At 38.6% G+C, this 16,075-nt stretch overlaps 1 protein-coding gene across 2 annotated transcripts in view; it reads right to left on the bottom strand.

Moving 5' to 3' along the window:
- LOC134754262 (atrophin-1-like) overlaps positions 1-9,879 on the bottom strand; it is a 76,710-nt gene extending 66,831 nt beyond the window's left edge. Inside the window, exon 1 of one of the 2 annotated variants that reach the window (XM_063690475.1) lies at positions 9,661-9,879. The gene's annotated coding sequence lies outside the window, so the exon portion shown is untranslated. The remainder of the gene's footprint in view (positions 1-9,660) is intronic. The other variant, XM_063690476.1, reaches the window with a different exon arrangement.
- Between the last annotated feature and the right edge of the window lie 6,196 nt (positions 9,880-16,075).

Raw genomic sequence — 16,075 nt, 5'->3', positions numbered from 1 at the left:
ATAGTGCAGTGTAACACTAGCATAGTAAAGCCTAAGCTGTGTAATATTTCTCTTAATTCAGAAGGTAAACAAACGGTTTGGGGCGAGCGTACGCCTATCGAAACTGAAAGTTACACTAATAAATGTAATACTTTGTTAAGTCAAATCGACTTTCCTGCCGACCTTAGAGCCTGTTGTGATACCTGCTGTAACGACCTAGACCATCACAAGATTCTAGATAATCTGTATCACAAAATAATTACCGCACTTTGTGAGGCATCTATACATAGTAAAGAGGTCTCAACCAAATCTGGGTCGGGTAGGGTCATAGGGTGGAACAAGCATGTTAGCGAGGCCCACAGGGAGGCCAGGCTTTGCTTCCAGAACTGGGTCGCGTGTGGCAGACCAAGGTCAGGTCATATTTTTGCTGCGATGTGTTCCAGTCGTAAAATAATTAAATCTAGACTTAGATGGGTACAAAACCACCAGGAACAAATAAAAATGGATTTGCTCGCTGTGCATCACGGTAAAAATGACTTTCGTAGTTTTTGGAAGCTCACCAAGCGGATGGAGGCAAGGCCAGGACTCTCTGTCTGTGTTGACGGCACCTCAAATCCGAAGGAGGTGGCAAACATGTTTAAGGAGCATTTTAGTGTGAAGTCGACTCTCGGTGGGGACGGGGACCTGCGGGTGCTTGACGCTCAAAGCGGAAGTGATCTTCAAGTTCGTTTTAGTGCCAAATATGTTGCTAAAGTACTAAGGAGTATGAAGAGAGGTAAATCTCCCGGTCATGACCGCTTAAGCGTCGAGCATTTGCAGTTTGCGGGTGTCACTTGCCTAGATTATTGGCAATGCTCTTTAACCTCTGCATTAGTCATTCGTATTTGCCCGAGAGTATGATCAAAACACTAGTGGTTCCGATCGTTAAAAATAAAACAGGTGATATATCTGACAAGACGAACTACAGACCTATTTCTCTGGCAACCATTGTGGCTAGGGTGCTTGACAGCATGCTCAATTTGCAACTGGACAAGTGCTTGCAAATACATGACGCGCAGTTCGGCTTCCGTGCTGGTCTGTCAACCGAGAGCGCAATAGCTTGTCTAAAGCAGGCTGTCGAGTACTATACCCGCAGAAAAACTCCTATTTATGCGTGCTTTTTGGATCTCTCGAAGGCTTTTGACCTCGTAAATTATGACTTATTATGGAAAAAGCTGGACAGGATAGAGTTTCCAAAGCACGTTTACACGCATATTTAGGTACTGGTATGGGGGCCAGAAAAATAGCGTCCGCTGGGGCGATGTATTCTCGGACGAATATGGACTGCAGTGCGGTGTGAGGCAGGGGGGGCTTACCTCTCCAAAATTATTTAATCTTTATGTAAACGACTTAATCGGTGAGCTCAGCAACACGCATGTCGGATGCCATATTAACAGGGTCTTTTTTAATAATATAAGTTACGCTGATGATATGGTGTTGCTGAGCCCATCGGTGGGCGGATTGAGGATCCTTTTGTTAGATTTAGAATCTACTGTAATGTGTATATACTTATTTGTTATATATGAACTAGTTTGGTACTGGCTTACAATGATGTAAGTCTATGATAATATTATTTGAAGTTATATTTCGCCTGTGTTCTGATTTTTGACTGCTTGACACCGTTATGTCACTCGATCCTAATGTTTACATTGTGATACACGTTATTCAATATATATGTTAATATGCCTAAATAGCGCTTTGTTATTTAACCACAGCATGCTCAGAGAGTTCCGCCACACCTTTTGGACATTTGCGAATCGTACGCTCGCCATCACAATTTAAAATATAACGCACTCAAAAGTGAGTACATGGTGTTTAAAGCGGGAAACAAGTGCCCAGAGTATGTACCTCCCATTCACTTGAATGGTCAGGTACTGAAGAGGGTGACGACCTTCAAATACCTAGGGCATTTGATAACCGAAGATCTGCGAGACGACGCAGACATCGAAAGGGAACGCAGAGCATTAGCGATGAGAGCTAATATGATAGCGCGCAGGTTTCACTGTTGTACAGCCCAAATAAAAATAACTCTGTTCAGAGCGTACTGTACATCGCTGTATACCTGCAGCCTATGGACCATACACAACGATCGCTTAATGCTCTGCGGGTACAGTACAACGACGCTTTCAGGGTGCTGTTGCGGCTGCCGCGATACTGCAGCGCGTCCGGAATGTTTGCGGACGCGAGCGTTGACGGTTTCCACGCCACGCTCCGCAAGCGTTGCGCCGCGATGCTCGGTAGGGTGCGTGACAGCCGCCACAGCCTCCTGGCCGTCGTGGCTAGCAGGTGGGACAGTGGCCTTCTGAAGCACTGGTCCGCCATGCACGTTAGCCTCATTTATAAATTTAATTTAATATAATTGAATTTAATTTAATTTAATGATGTGTAATTTAATTTAATTTAATTTAATTGGTTCATTTTATCCAATCAATTTAAAAAAAAAAATTATTTATTTTAATTCTATTTTAATTGTAATCTTATATTTAAACAATACTATAATTTTAACTCTAATTTTGAATTTTGTATCTAAATATATTTTTTTTAAAGTTGATTGTATTTTAATTTTAATTTTTAATTTTAATTTTAATTTTAATATTTGATATGTTAAATTGTATATGGATTCCGAATTGTCCGAAATAAATGAATTTTATTTTATTTATTTAAAAACGTTATAACAATGTTGCGTCTAATATAAAAGGAACCAGTTATCCAACTATACGTCACAGCTTAAATTTTTAATTTCTGATAAAAACTGTGGAAGTTGTACAAAAAAAACTAAAGCGCGCCAACAATTTTACCTTAATGCGCTCATATTATGCAAAGAATAGTCCTAATTATCGGGTATTAAATGAAAGAACATTACATAAAATGCATGAAAACGATATTTTGGAGTGGAATAATAATTTATAAATTGAATTTGAAAAAAAAAATTAAAAAAAAAATTATTGACAGAAGCAAGTACAAAATAGGTGTTGAAGTATCCCTATGAGTTCTGAGCTAGGTAAAAAACCTGTGTTACAGAAGTCAGTGTTTTTTCCCAGACAATAGAAATAGGCAGCATTTGCTGTCTACGTGTGATGTACTGTTTACATGCAACTACTGAACTGATTTTGATAAATGAGGCGTCAATTCATTCGCCTTTGTAGCCCAGGCGCACAAAACTTAAATTTTAACCGACTTTCAAAGGGTATTGTTTATTGTTTCTATGGTTTAAAATCCAACGTGGCGGAAAACCATCTCCCCTGTTGGGGTGCAATGGGGTTGAAATGTCTAAACATGGTTTTTGGGACGTTAATTACGAAAATGGCATCGATTTTGCAATTTAATAATGTGGTCATGAAAATTCTTGAAAGTACTCGTATTTATTTGTGCCAAATTGCAATTCAAACGGTCCAGTAGTTTCGGAGCAAATCGGTTGTAACAGACGGACTGACAGACAGCCACACGTGATTCTATAAGGGTTCTACTTTTGCTTTTGAGGTATGGAACGCGACCCGCGTTATCCTAATAGATTTTTACAAATTAAATGTTAAACATGATAAAACTTGTTCCGAACCTAGAAATGAGTCCGCGCGAACGTTCACTACGAAACGGGTCAAAACCTGCACGACGCGCACCGCGCACCTGAAATACTCAAAATGTTCCGCTGGCCGAATATTCGGCGGCCGGATACCGGATATTCGGCCTAACCGCCGGCCAAACAACTATCCGTTGCATCTCTAATAGTTCTCTAACATAATTCTTGAAGTACTAACGGCCTGGCCACGACATTGGTCTTAGGCGGCGAGCGGTGCGGCGGGCGGCGCGGCAAGGTAGAGCGGCGCGGCGAGCATGCCACGACTTCGCAGTAGCGTTGGCGGCATCGAGCGAATGGGACGTACTCAAGTGTTTAAAAATGGGCTTGTCAAAAGTGGCTCTTCAGTGCCTCGACAACAGATCATATTTCATGAGAGATATTTTAAATATAAGAGAAGGTGTGCACGAACTTAATAGACGCCGTTATACGTTAGGCGAATTTAGTGTTGTACGAAGAATATAGAAAGCATCCCGCAAAATTTTACGAGTATAGTAGAAAGTGTAGAAGCAGGAAAATTTTATTTTATTTCTTCCCACAACCTTTTAATTACGTGCCGCAACTTATGTGTAGGTAATTTCGACATCCAAATTGCAGGCCTATTAAATATTTCCGTGATAAACACTCCCGTGTCCATTATCGCGCGCGAATATTATAAAAAAATTGTTCTACGATTCACCGCCCGATCTGTACCGCCGCGCCGCTCGCGCCGCTGTGAGTCGTGGCCGCGTTCCTCGCGCCCGTGTTTGTTTTCACCGCCCGCCGCGCCGCTCCCCGTCGCCGCCGGTCGCTCGAGTAAATTCGCGCGAGTCGCCGCTGGCAGCGGCGGGTCGTGGCCTCTTTCTTCTTTCACCTTATTTTGTAACATTCGCTTTTCGCTCGCCGCCGCCGCTGCCGCAGGTCGCGCAATGTCGTCATGTCGTGGCCAGGCAGTTAGACTGCCAATTTTTTCCCATATTTTCGGGTGTAAAAATTCCTTGCCTTTTTGAAAAAATCCGGTTAAATTGAATAAAAGATTTTTCAAATTCCACTAATGTAATGGGTACATGGCAGAAAAATGGAAAATTATTAACGTTGAAAGTCTTGTCCAAAATGTACTTACAAAAGTCGGATAAGTTGTCTACAGGAGTAGACCAGAAAAAAAGTGGGATACGGTAATCCCATTGCCTGTCTGAGTAATGAACTGCCATTCAATTTAGTGTAATTGAATTCTTTACCAGGCAAAAGGTAATATGCTAATATGCCACCCACCTATATCATTTACCACCTAGTATATCATGTAATATATTTTTATAATATTTATGAGGCCTTATTCCCTGGAGCGTTCATCGATTTCACGAAATAACACTCAATAGATGGCGTTGACGCGCGGTACGCGAGCGCCGGCAACTATAACGCGTTTTGAACGCAGAGAAGAATAATCTTGATCGTTGTCGATTTCAATAGCAAGTAACATTATTTTTATTGTTATAGCCACTCTTTTATTTTATTTTATATGCATGGTAGTAGTAATTTCAGTTTATTATGTTAATAAAATATACATACTAAAACCAAATCTGTAGCTGGCCTCTGAATGGGTAGTAGAAACGGGTTCCGTATGTCTTTCCCTTTCCAGATGACCAAGGTGCCTAGCCAAGATGCCAACCGTTTAGGTACCTGGAATATAATTTACATTAAAACCAAATCTGTAGCTAGCCTGTAAAATGGGTCATAGAAACGCGTTCCTTGTGTATTTCGCTTTCTAGATGACCAGGGTGCCTGGCCAAGATGCCAACCGTTTAGGTACTTATAGTTTACAATAAAACCAATTCTGCAGCTGGCCTCTGAAATGGGTAATAGAAACTCGATCCGTATGTCTTTCGCTTTCCAAATGACACCCTGCCTAGCCAAGATGCCAACCGTTTACGCTCCGTAGCAAACGAAACGTAACTGTCTCTGTCGCACTAATATTGAAGAGTGATAGAGAGAGATTACGCTATTGTTCGCTTCGGAACGAACGACTGGAATCTTGGCTAGGCACTCGGGTTTAGTACCTACAGTTTACGTTAAAACCACTTAAAACCAAATCTGTAGCTGGCCACTGAAATGGGTAATAGAAACGCGTTCCGTATGTGTTTTGCTTTCCAGATAATCAGAGTACCTAGCCAAGATGCCAGTCGTTCGTTCCGTGGCGAACGATAGGGTAATCTCTCTCTATCACTCTTCCATATTAGTGCGACAGAGACGGTTGCGATTCGTTCGCTACGGAGCGTAAACGGTTGGCATCTTGGCTAGGCACCCTGGTCATCTGCAAAACGAAACACATACGGAACGCGTTTCTATTACCCATTACAGTGGCCAGCTATAGATTTGGTTTTAACGTGAACTATAATAGGTACCTAAACCTGGGTGCCTGGCCAAGATGCCAGTCGTTCGTTCCGCAGCGAACGATAGGGTAATCTCTCTCTATCACTCTTCCATATTAGTGCGACAGAGACGGTTGCGTTTCGTCCGCTACGGAGCGTAAACGTTGGTATCTTGGCTAGGCACCCTGGTCATCTGCAAAGCGAAACACATACGGAACGCGTTTCTATTACCCATTACAGTGGCCAGCTATAGATTTGGTTTTAATGTAAACTATAGGTACCTAAACCTGGGTGCCTAGCCAAGCGATGCCAGTCGTTCGTTCCGCAGCGAACGATAGGGTAATCTCTCTCTAACACTCTTCCATATTAGTGCGACAGAGACAGTTGCGTTTCGTTCGCTACGGAGCGTAAACGGTTGGCATCTTGGCTGGACACCCTGGCCATCTGGAAAGGGAAAGACATACGGAACGCGTTTCTACTACCCATTCAGAGGCCAGCTACAGACTTGGTTTTAATGTAGACTATAGGTACCTAAACGGTTGGCATCTTGGCTAGGCACCTTGGTCATCTGGAAAGGGAAAGACATACGGAACCCGTTTCTACTACCCATTCAGAGGCCAGCTACAGATTTGGTTTTAGTGTAAACTATAGGTACCTAAACGGTTGGCATCTTGGCCAGGCACCCTGGTCATCTAGAAAGCGAAATACACAAGGAACGCGTTTCTATGACCCATTTTACAGGCTAGCTACAGATTTGGTTTTAATGTAAATTATATTCCAGGTACCTAAACGGTTGGCATCTTGGCTAGGCACCTTGGTCATCTGGAAAGGGAAAGACATACGGAACCCGTTTCTACTACCCATTCAGAGGCCAGCTACAGATTTGGTTTTAATATAAACTATAGGTACCTAAACGGTTGGCATCTTGGCTGGGCACCCTGAACAGACCCGATCACCTAGGCGAAAAAATTTAATATTTGTGCTATAAAATGTACCTATGATTACATTGATCACCTAAGGATCAAGATTTTCTAATCGCAGTATACACCACTTCTCGGAACTAGCTCGTTAGTTACGAACAAAACAAACGCCTGACGATCGAGCACAGGTCCGTCCCCTAAGCGCTCTCGGCGGAGACTGAGCGCGCAGTGTCGGTGCAGCGTGATTTATACGTCTTTTAAAAATATTTATGTGTAGGGGAAAATAGGTCCTATAGTTATGTTTTTTTTTTATGGGTTCACATAAAGTTAGAGTTTGCTATAATATTATTTTGAGGGCAAAATATAAGTACAATTTGCCATAAAAAAATATAATGCGACCCTGTTTTCACCGAAAAAATGAAGAAAACTCGGAAGGTATTTTATCAATTTTTTTAAATGAATCTGATTTTCAATCATTTCAGCCCTTCGTACAAGATATGGTGAATTGAATTGTTATCATTCATGTACCAAATGATTCTTGTTTACTGCAAAATTGGCAACCGAAACGACACTTCTCACTGCAAATTTTAAAAAATACTCCCAAGAAATTTATTTTAGTTTTAAAAAGAGAAAATGAAAACTTTAACTATTTCAGCTGCTAGCTTAGGAAATGATTATTTAAGAATGTTAACAGTTTTTGAATAAATACTAATAGTTACGTCGTAATGTTGAATGAAAAAGGAAGCATTTTGCAAAATACGCTCGTTTGTAGGAATAAGGCCTCTTAAGCTAGTTTTAAGGTATCTGTTTATGGGCCACTACGCCACTAGTTGCCTGAAATAAAGATTTTCATAATATTGTCATCGGTTACCACGATAGTTACTCATTACTCACTCACGGATTATATCGCGTATATTGAATTTAAAATACATCCCGACATTTCGAACCCGAACCCATACATCCCGAAGGATGTATTTTAAATTGATACGCGATATAATCCGTTTTCATAGTTTTATTTCATAAAGATTTTCATTTCATTTCATATACCATAGCATAGTCAGTTTTTACCTCTAAATCTCCTATTGAAGACAAGTCTTTAAAGAGAACTTTTAAGACTACACAAATTCCCTAGTTATAGGTTGAACTCAAAATAGTACATTTCAGTGCTGGTGCGGAAAGTATGACATTACTTCACAAGTACTGAGATATCTTGCCACAAGCCGTAGGCGAGTTGTAGCCAACCGTATTTCAGTGGTTTAGCCGTGAATCAAAACATATACAAAAACGAATGCTTGAAGAAAATATTAATGCCATTTATTTAGAAATATCACTCGGATGGCAAGTATGTGTTTTGGCTGGATAAGGTGTATCCAGCCAAAACACATACTAGGGTAGGTGGTGTTTGGGGGAATTATGCCAAAAAAACGGTCAGTTTTCTGGACACCAAAAAGATCCTATTTGTACCAAAATACCGCAAAAATCTGCTTCAATGTCGGCCAATTGAAGATTTCTTCAGGTATTTGAGTTCATTGGTGTACAAGAATAATTGGAGAGCCGAAGATTGTGCTCAGCTGATAAAGAGGATAAAATCTTGCATACCCAAAATGGATAAGATTGCTGTCCAACGTTCTTGTGCGAACATTTTGACTAAACTCCGTCGAACAGCTGATCATGGACCATATTCAAATGTGCATTAATAGTTTTAGTAAGAAAAACAGTGTATTTTTTATGCAGTTATACTTAAGTTTGATTTCAGACCCTGTCATATAATTTTTTCACCACCTTCAATAATTCTCTTTTTTTTGTTATCACCAGTTACCAGGGGTCGGAAACCGGTATTTGCTCCATACAAAAATACCGGTATTATTACGTTCTTTTTCGTTCTTTTGTTTATAATTTCATTTTTAATGGGACGTTTTAATAACACAAAATTGTTTCCTAAATACATGATTAAAAAATTCAAAATATTGGGCTATTTCGGGGTTTAAAAAAAATACCGGTTCCAAGCCCTGCCAGTTACCATTACAAAATTCTATGAAAAAGAGAAAAAATCCAAACAAACATTTACTTATTCAGAAACAATAATATAGGGTATTTGTAACACCTACCGACGTACTTTATATCTAGGGTAGGACTAGTAATAGTAGTGAAAGTGTTAAACATGAAATAGGAATAATACAAATACTACATCACATAGATTACAATGGACAGATTTTAGTAGATAAATTATATAATCCCATCAAACAGTAAAAAATGCAAGTGTAATCTGCCCACAAAGTTTTGAGGTCTAATGTAGGTAGCATGTAGAAAGTAATAACCAAGTATGTTGGTTTATTTTTACCAATTGAAGTGCTGGAGTAGATAAATAATATTATAATGCCGTAAATCACGTTCGCTTTGCGTACAGTATGCACAAAAGATATTAGTACGATTTTTAGTTGAATACAAGAAGTTGTAGACTTAATGGAGCGAGTTCATCAGTTTTATCACTAATGGCTGACATTTCGCATGTAGCACAGTACGACAGTAACAATACGCTGTCGCCGTTTCTCGCACCTTACTAATTACAAAATGAACAGGGTCTTTTTATAAGGAGCTGTTCATGCTGTGCGCTTCAGCTTCAGGTAAAATAAAAATAATATATGACATAGACTACGTATTTAGGAGTACCGGGAGTACGGAACTACCCATCTAAGCCGAGCTGACTCAAAAACATTTTAAAACAGCTCACTAGCGTGACTCGGTGCCGAATTTCTTTTGGTAGTATTAAATACAAAGAGAAAAAATATAACACAAAACTTACCAGATATGTAAATTGGGCTGGCCGCCAGTCGTTAGCTAATATTCGTGCTTGCGCGTCCCGCGTCATAATATGAAAAATATCACGTCTTTACTGAACGTCCTCTTTTGTCCACCATTAGTTCCATAGTAATTGTAATTTTAAATAATAATCATTACTGACACTCAACGTGCGCCCGTCCCGTACAATTAAACCCAAGTAAACACAAAATGGCGGAAGCGTGGCGTATGAAGAGAAGGAAGCCACGCCAGTTGGCAATGGCAGTTTTTTTTTTCCTTGATGGACTTGAGGGCGGTGTTGCCGAGGTTTGGAAATAACGCGGAAAGGAATAAAGAAAATTCGGAATTTGGAATAACAAAAAAAAGGGTCAGGTATACAAAAAATAAATAAATACAATGTGATAAAAACTAAAATAAACTATACTTTTATATTATTACGCAAGATGAAGTAAGTTAAGATATAGTTGGTCAAGCAAATCTTGTCAGTAAATAAGAACAAAAAACTATACTCATCCTTGCTAGTACTAGTGTAAGACAAAGATAGTATGATTATCTCTGTCTATGTTTGAAATGAGACAGTCCCTTGACAGACTATATTATAAAGATCAGGATCAATAAGTAAGGAAGGGACTCAGAATAATGACTAAAGCAAAGAAGCCGGGCAAAAATAAAAGCTTTGTAAAAGATATCGTATTCACAACACGCTATTACTTTTTGTCTATGAGTGAGTGAGACAACAATCCGCAAGTTCTTTCGTTTTTATCAGTATTGTCATAAGATGAACTGAGGGAAATGTCAAATGGTCCTATGTGGTTCTATAATATAATCCAGCCAAATAAAATATATGTTCGTTATTTCACAGGTAGGTGTCAACTGTAACAACTTGACATAGTCGTATTATTTTAGTTGAAATATTTCGGGAATTTCAGCGGTCATCTTGGTTTATTTTAATTATATTGTTGCTATTCCTGAAAGATTTTTGGAAGTTTTTATTTGTAATGGTTTGAAGTTCCCTTTGTGATAATGTCTTGTGTGATCGAGGGCTGTAAATCGCATACAGGAAAAAAAGAAAATACGCACGAACCGATAACCTTTAATCGGTGAGTTGTGTTCAATTTTGAAGAAATTAATTTATAGGACCTGACCCTAAACATAGAAATCGATATGTTGTTTATGTAATTATTACTTGCATTCAAGTCTATATAGATTTTTGCATATATTTTCGAACTTTTCTGCTAAGTATGAAAGGTTATATTTTTGGCATTGTGATGTATCGACCTCAGATCAATAACCTATCGACATTTACAGCTTTCTTATAGTTTGGCCCAGGACTGTCTCATTTTAATTGATGAGTACAGTCAAGGGCATAAATATATATACATTCCCAAAGTCTCAAAAATATGTGTACGCTCAGACAATAAAATCGTGTTCACATATTTTTAAGCCATTTGTCTGGATCGATATTTTTGCCTTCGACTGTACCTATAGTTTTCTTTGTTCTTACTTACTGACAGATTGTGTTTGCCAGACTATAGTTTAATACTTAAAACCGGTCAAGTGCGGGTCGGACGCGCGCACCAAGTGGACCGTACTTTTTAGTATTTGTTGTTATAGCGGCAACAGAAATACATCATCTTTGAAAATTTCAACTGTCTAGCTATGACGGTTCATGAGATACAGCCTGGTGACAGACGGACAGCGAAGTATTAGTAATAGGGTCCCGTTTTTACCCTTTGGGTACAGAACCCTAAGATAAAAGACATTAATGATCATTGATGAATTTTTATTAATATTGTTGGTCACAAAACTCAACTTTTTATTTCAGATTTCCAAAGGACGAGGAATAGGGGATATAGGCTATTAAGCTTCTGTACCGTTATTTGAAGCCTATATTTTAATATTTGAGAGAGCGATGCAGTTTGTCAGTGACGAGCGGTTCCGGTTCATGATTGTGCTGACACCTACCGGCATGTTTCCACTTACCAATTTCATTTTTAACCCCCTCCACCAGCGTCCGTCCGTGACGTGCGGCCGCGGATTTGGTTTATTGGCGTTCTGTTTAATCTGTTTGTCGGAACGTTCGGTTCACTACAAAAAAATCTTAGAAATTCTTAAATTCTTAGAATTTTTTGTAAGTACTAATTAAAAGTATTTTTTTTTAAACGGTGTTACCGTTCGATTATTAATATAATTTAAATTTAAAACATTTAACGGACAGCTCGGGTTCGTTAACGTGTTTAGAGAAGCTGACACGTGATCGATTCACATCGCGAGCGCAGCGCAGCGGTCGCCGTAAGTAAGCGACTTTTATATTATTTTGTTTACCGTGAATCGATGCGTCTTAAGGCACGGAACAGGCCCTTGAAAAAGTGAGAATGGCAATTTATAGGCCTCCGTTTTAGTGTCCTCCGAAAGGGAGGTTATAACGGTTTCTATTTCAAAATAGAACTGCCTAATTTCAAAGGTCTTAAACAGACGCGCTCTATGACGTCGTAATTTATGCTAAGTAATCACTGTGTGTTTGCATTTAGTATTTTTAGGCTTAAGTAATTAAAGTGTTAATGATAGTGAGATATACCTATGACCTGATATTTTCCGTGCATTTCCACATTTTCTGGTACTGTGCTGCTGTAATAAAAATTATTTTCCTTTGCATTGAAATCGAAATATCACAAAAATAAAGAAATGCCATATTTGGTATTGGCACCATTAAACAGTTACTCTAGTCGCTTCCAAACTAGGGTCCTATCTGCCTTAAAGTCGACGAAGCCCAGCTATCGCTGGGCTTCTATTTCCGCTCTGAAGAGCGAAAGGTAACTAACAAACCTACATCGAAAACCTCCCTTTTCGATCTTTGTGTCTATAGTCTTTGGAAAGTTTTCTCTTAAGTATAGCCAACTTTGGTTGCACGGTAGTCACGGTACCGTCAGCACCTTTGAATTTTATTTTCAATTAAGGGTTTTGTACCTAACAATAAATACTTAGCTGTTAAAAGCTGCCTGCTAGTTCAAGCAAGGGATTGGAAAGTGAAACTCTTGTATGTAACTGAGGTATCTCTATCCAGTTTGTGTTGTTATGAATTTTGGTTTATATGTATTTTTATACATACAAAATTTTGTTTTCGTATATATATGTATATGTATAACAGCATACAGGAGGGGCACTATTTTACCCTTTGCTATAACAATAACTCTTGTGAAAAAACCGAGTAACGTAATTGAGGCTGTGAGGTCTGGTGGTTACGGAGCCGCTGCCTGCACAAGGCATACATTATCCTGCTGCATAATCAGAGTAGTACAATGGTGCATTATGTTGACTTAGCATACTCTAAGATTTCCCACCTGCGCAAGGTGTGGAGAAATTTACCACCATAACGTAACTTATATAATGGATATCCGCCAAGCCCTAAATACTACAGCAATTACCCCCTGCGCAAGCGGGTATTGCCGGAAAGTTTATTAAAATATGTGCTGATAAGCTATGCTGTGCTATGCTTTAGAATTCAAATAACATACTTAAAATTTCCCGCCTGCGTAAGGCGTGTGAATATTATTATTTAGCCAGCTGAAGACCCGTCGCCTGCGCAAGGCGTGCGAGTTTCATTATCATGAGAAGCTAGTAGATGAAGCAAAATACTATAAGACTGGTATAATACAATCAACATGGCTCCAAACGCCAAGACCTTTTATTACCGCCTGCGCAAGGCGTGTAAAAATGATTAGTCATTGGGCGAAAAGCTAATAGTTGGACATTGTTCTGGAACTGTTGTTACTGGGTTTTTAGTAGACATGTGTAAGTAATGCTCGTAATATCACAAATGAGATATCTCTCGAACGCGTAATATGCCATTACGTATCACACGCAAAAATCAACCATTACTTCATGTATCACTCATCACGCGAGCCGAACGCCCCGCGCCGAAGCGCGCGTAATGGTTTCAATTCTAAATAAATTCAATAGATTGACGCGCCGATATGAATGGTCAGTTCAACTCTATACACAGTGCGCGTAATGTATAATGCCAATTGCAATAGTGTCATCACAGTTGGTTGTTTGCCAAGCCATGCTTCGTTATCTCGCTCGCACTCGCACTCAGTGATCGCGCGCTCTCGCTCTGCGATTCTTTCGGCTATCTTCGGAAGACTTCGGGTCGGGCCGCTCGGCCGATTGCGTTTAAGTTGTCGCAAATTTCACTAATATTATTACGAATATGATTTTCTGCATCTGCAATAAATTTAAAACTCTAGTGCGTCCGCGTAGAGCTTATAATGTTTTCTTATAGTACGAGAAGGATGCGGCTAAATCAAGTAATTTGTTTGAGATTTTGAATGTGACGAAAACAAAACCGTTTTTTAATATTGTTATGAAATGTTTGGTTGACTTTCGCGGTTCGCGGCAAACTAAGTACGAGTTACTTGTTTATCCTTTAATTTAATTGTGAATTAGTGCGTACCGTACCGAACCTGAGTGTAGAAATTAGATTTGTGTATGTATAGACTGTTTGAACTAAATTATAAATATACTTAAATGAAATTGTAAATAATAGTAAAATAATTATAGAAGTTTGCCAGTCCTAAGCCTGGAGTTCCATTTTATTTTGGTAAAGTATGAAGGGAAATCAATTTGAATGCAGGTATGGTATATCTACCTGCAAAACTTACATACATAATTGATGTGCAGGATGGAGGCGCAGGGCTCTGCGTTGAAGTGCAGCGAAGGATTGTGGAGATTGTCGACGGAAATAAAATCGTATTCGTGCTTAACAAATATGTAGTTTTAATTTGCTATAAATCACACTACATTTCGTTCTTGTCAACGATTGATTAAAATAGATTAGAAATTGTCACATATTATAATAAGTACTTTTAAAATTGGGAAAGACTTATGCAGAGCTACATATCGAAAGAAGGGCAACGAAAGACAAACCGGATACGGTCGTAGAGCGGTAGCATAGAGAGACAAGTAGGTGTTGCCTGTATATATATATCAATAGACAATACATGTAAAGGGTATACTACACGATTTCCAACACTCCTCCTTACACTTTACATGCCAAATAAAAGCTCTATAAGTATGGCTCTACATAAGGCATTCTTATAATTAATTACATGCTGCAAGCTTAGTCTAGTAAAGAAAACACATAGACATAAATATAGTGATAAGGCATGCAGCTATAATTATGTAAGACAGGAATGAATATCACATTTAAAAAATATCACAAGTAGAGAAGTAAAGCTATTAACATTTCAAAGGCTTAACATTAAGTCCCTGAATAAATTTACAATGTTTTTCAGCACATAAGGGTTTTGTTAATACATCTGCTACCATTTTGTCAGTCTGCAAGTACTTTACATTTAAGTGTCCTTTTTGAATCAGATCTTTAATAAAGTGATACCTTAGGTCTATATGCTTGGTTCTTTTGTGGGAGTGCTCTTTAACTAACAGTAATTTTTGAGCACTTTGGCTATCATTATAAATGACAGTGTCAAAAGTTTTATCGATAATTTCTGACAAGAAATTTCGTACAAAACATATGTCTTTACAACAATCTCCAAGAGCTACGTATTCCGATTCGCAACTTGAAAGAGAAGTACATTGTTGCTTTCTTGCCTCCCAGTTAATTACATTAGATCCTAACTTAATCACAAAGCCAGTATAGGACTTGCGGTCTGAAAGGTCATTGGCCCAATCTGCGTCAGCGTATGCAGTAAGATTAAAAGTATTGCTCTTTGTGAAGCAAAGGCCATAATTTATAGTACCTTTTAGGTAACGGAGCACACGCTTCGCCATGCGCCAATGATTTTCATCAAAACATGTGTTAAACATACTAAGTTGGCTACATGCAAAAGATATGTCCGGTCTAGTACAGACTGATAAGTACATTAAACTTCCTAATAGCTGTCTGTACTGATAGACTTCATCATCTAGACATGTCTTATTTGATTTCTGTAATTTACAATTAACTGGTAAAGGTGTTGAAACAGATTTACAATCTGACATATTATATTTGAATAATAAACGCTTTATGTACTCAGTTTGATCTAAAGTTGTGATGCCTTTTTCTCTACATACATTCATTCCAAGACAATTATTTAATTTGCCCAAATGTCGGACTTCAAAATTATTTTGTAAAAGTTGTAAAATATTATTAATACAATTATTGTGAAATATATAAAAATCATCAACATACAATGCAATAATAATATATTCAGTCTTTGTCTTCTTTGTATAAATACATGGCTCACATTTGCTCTGAGTAAAATTATTTTGTGCTAAGAAATCATGTATTTTTATATTCCACATTCGGCTTACTTGCTTAAGGCCGTATAAGCTCTTTTTAAGCAAACAAACCTTATCACAGTTTTTAAAGCCTGAAGGCTGCTCCATGTAAATCTTTTCATTTAATTCGCCATTTAAAA

This window comes from Cydia strobilella, chromosome Z, assembly GCF_947568885.1.
Source record: "Cydia strobilella chromosome Z, ilCydStro3.1, whole genome shotgun sequence".
NCBI classification, from domain to species: Eukaryota; Metazoa; Arthropoda; class Insecta; order Lepidoptera; family Tortricidae; genus Cydia; species Cydia strobilella.
Note: the sequence above shows the minus strand (reverse complement) of the source record. Positions and strands in the feature narration are given on the sequence as shown.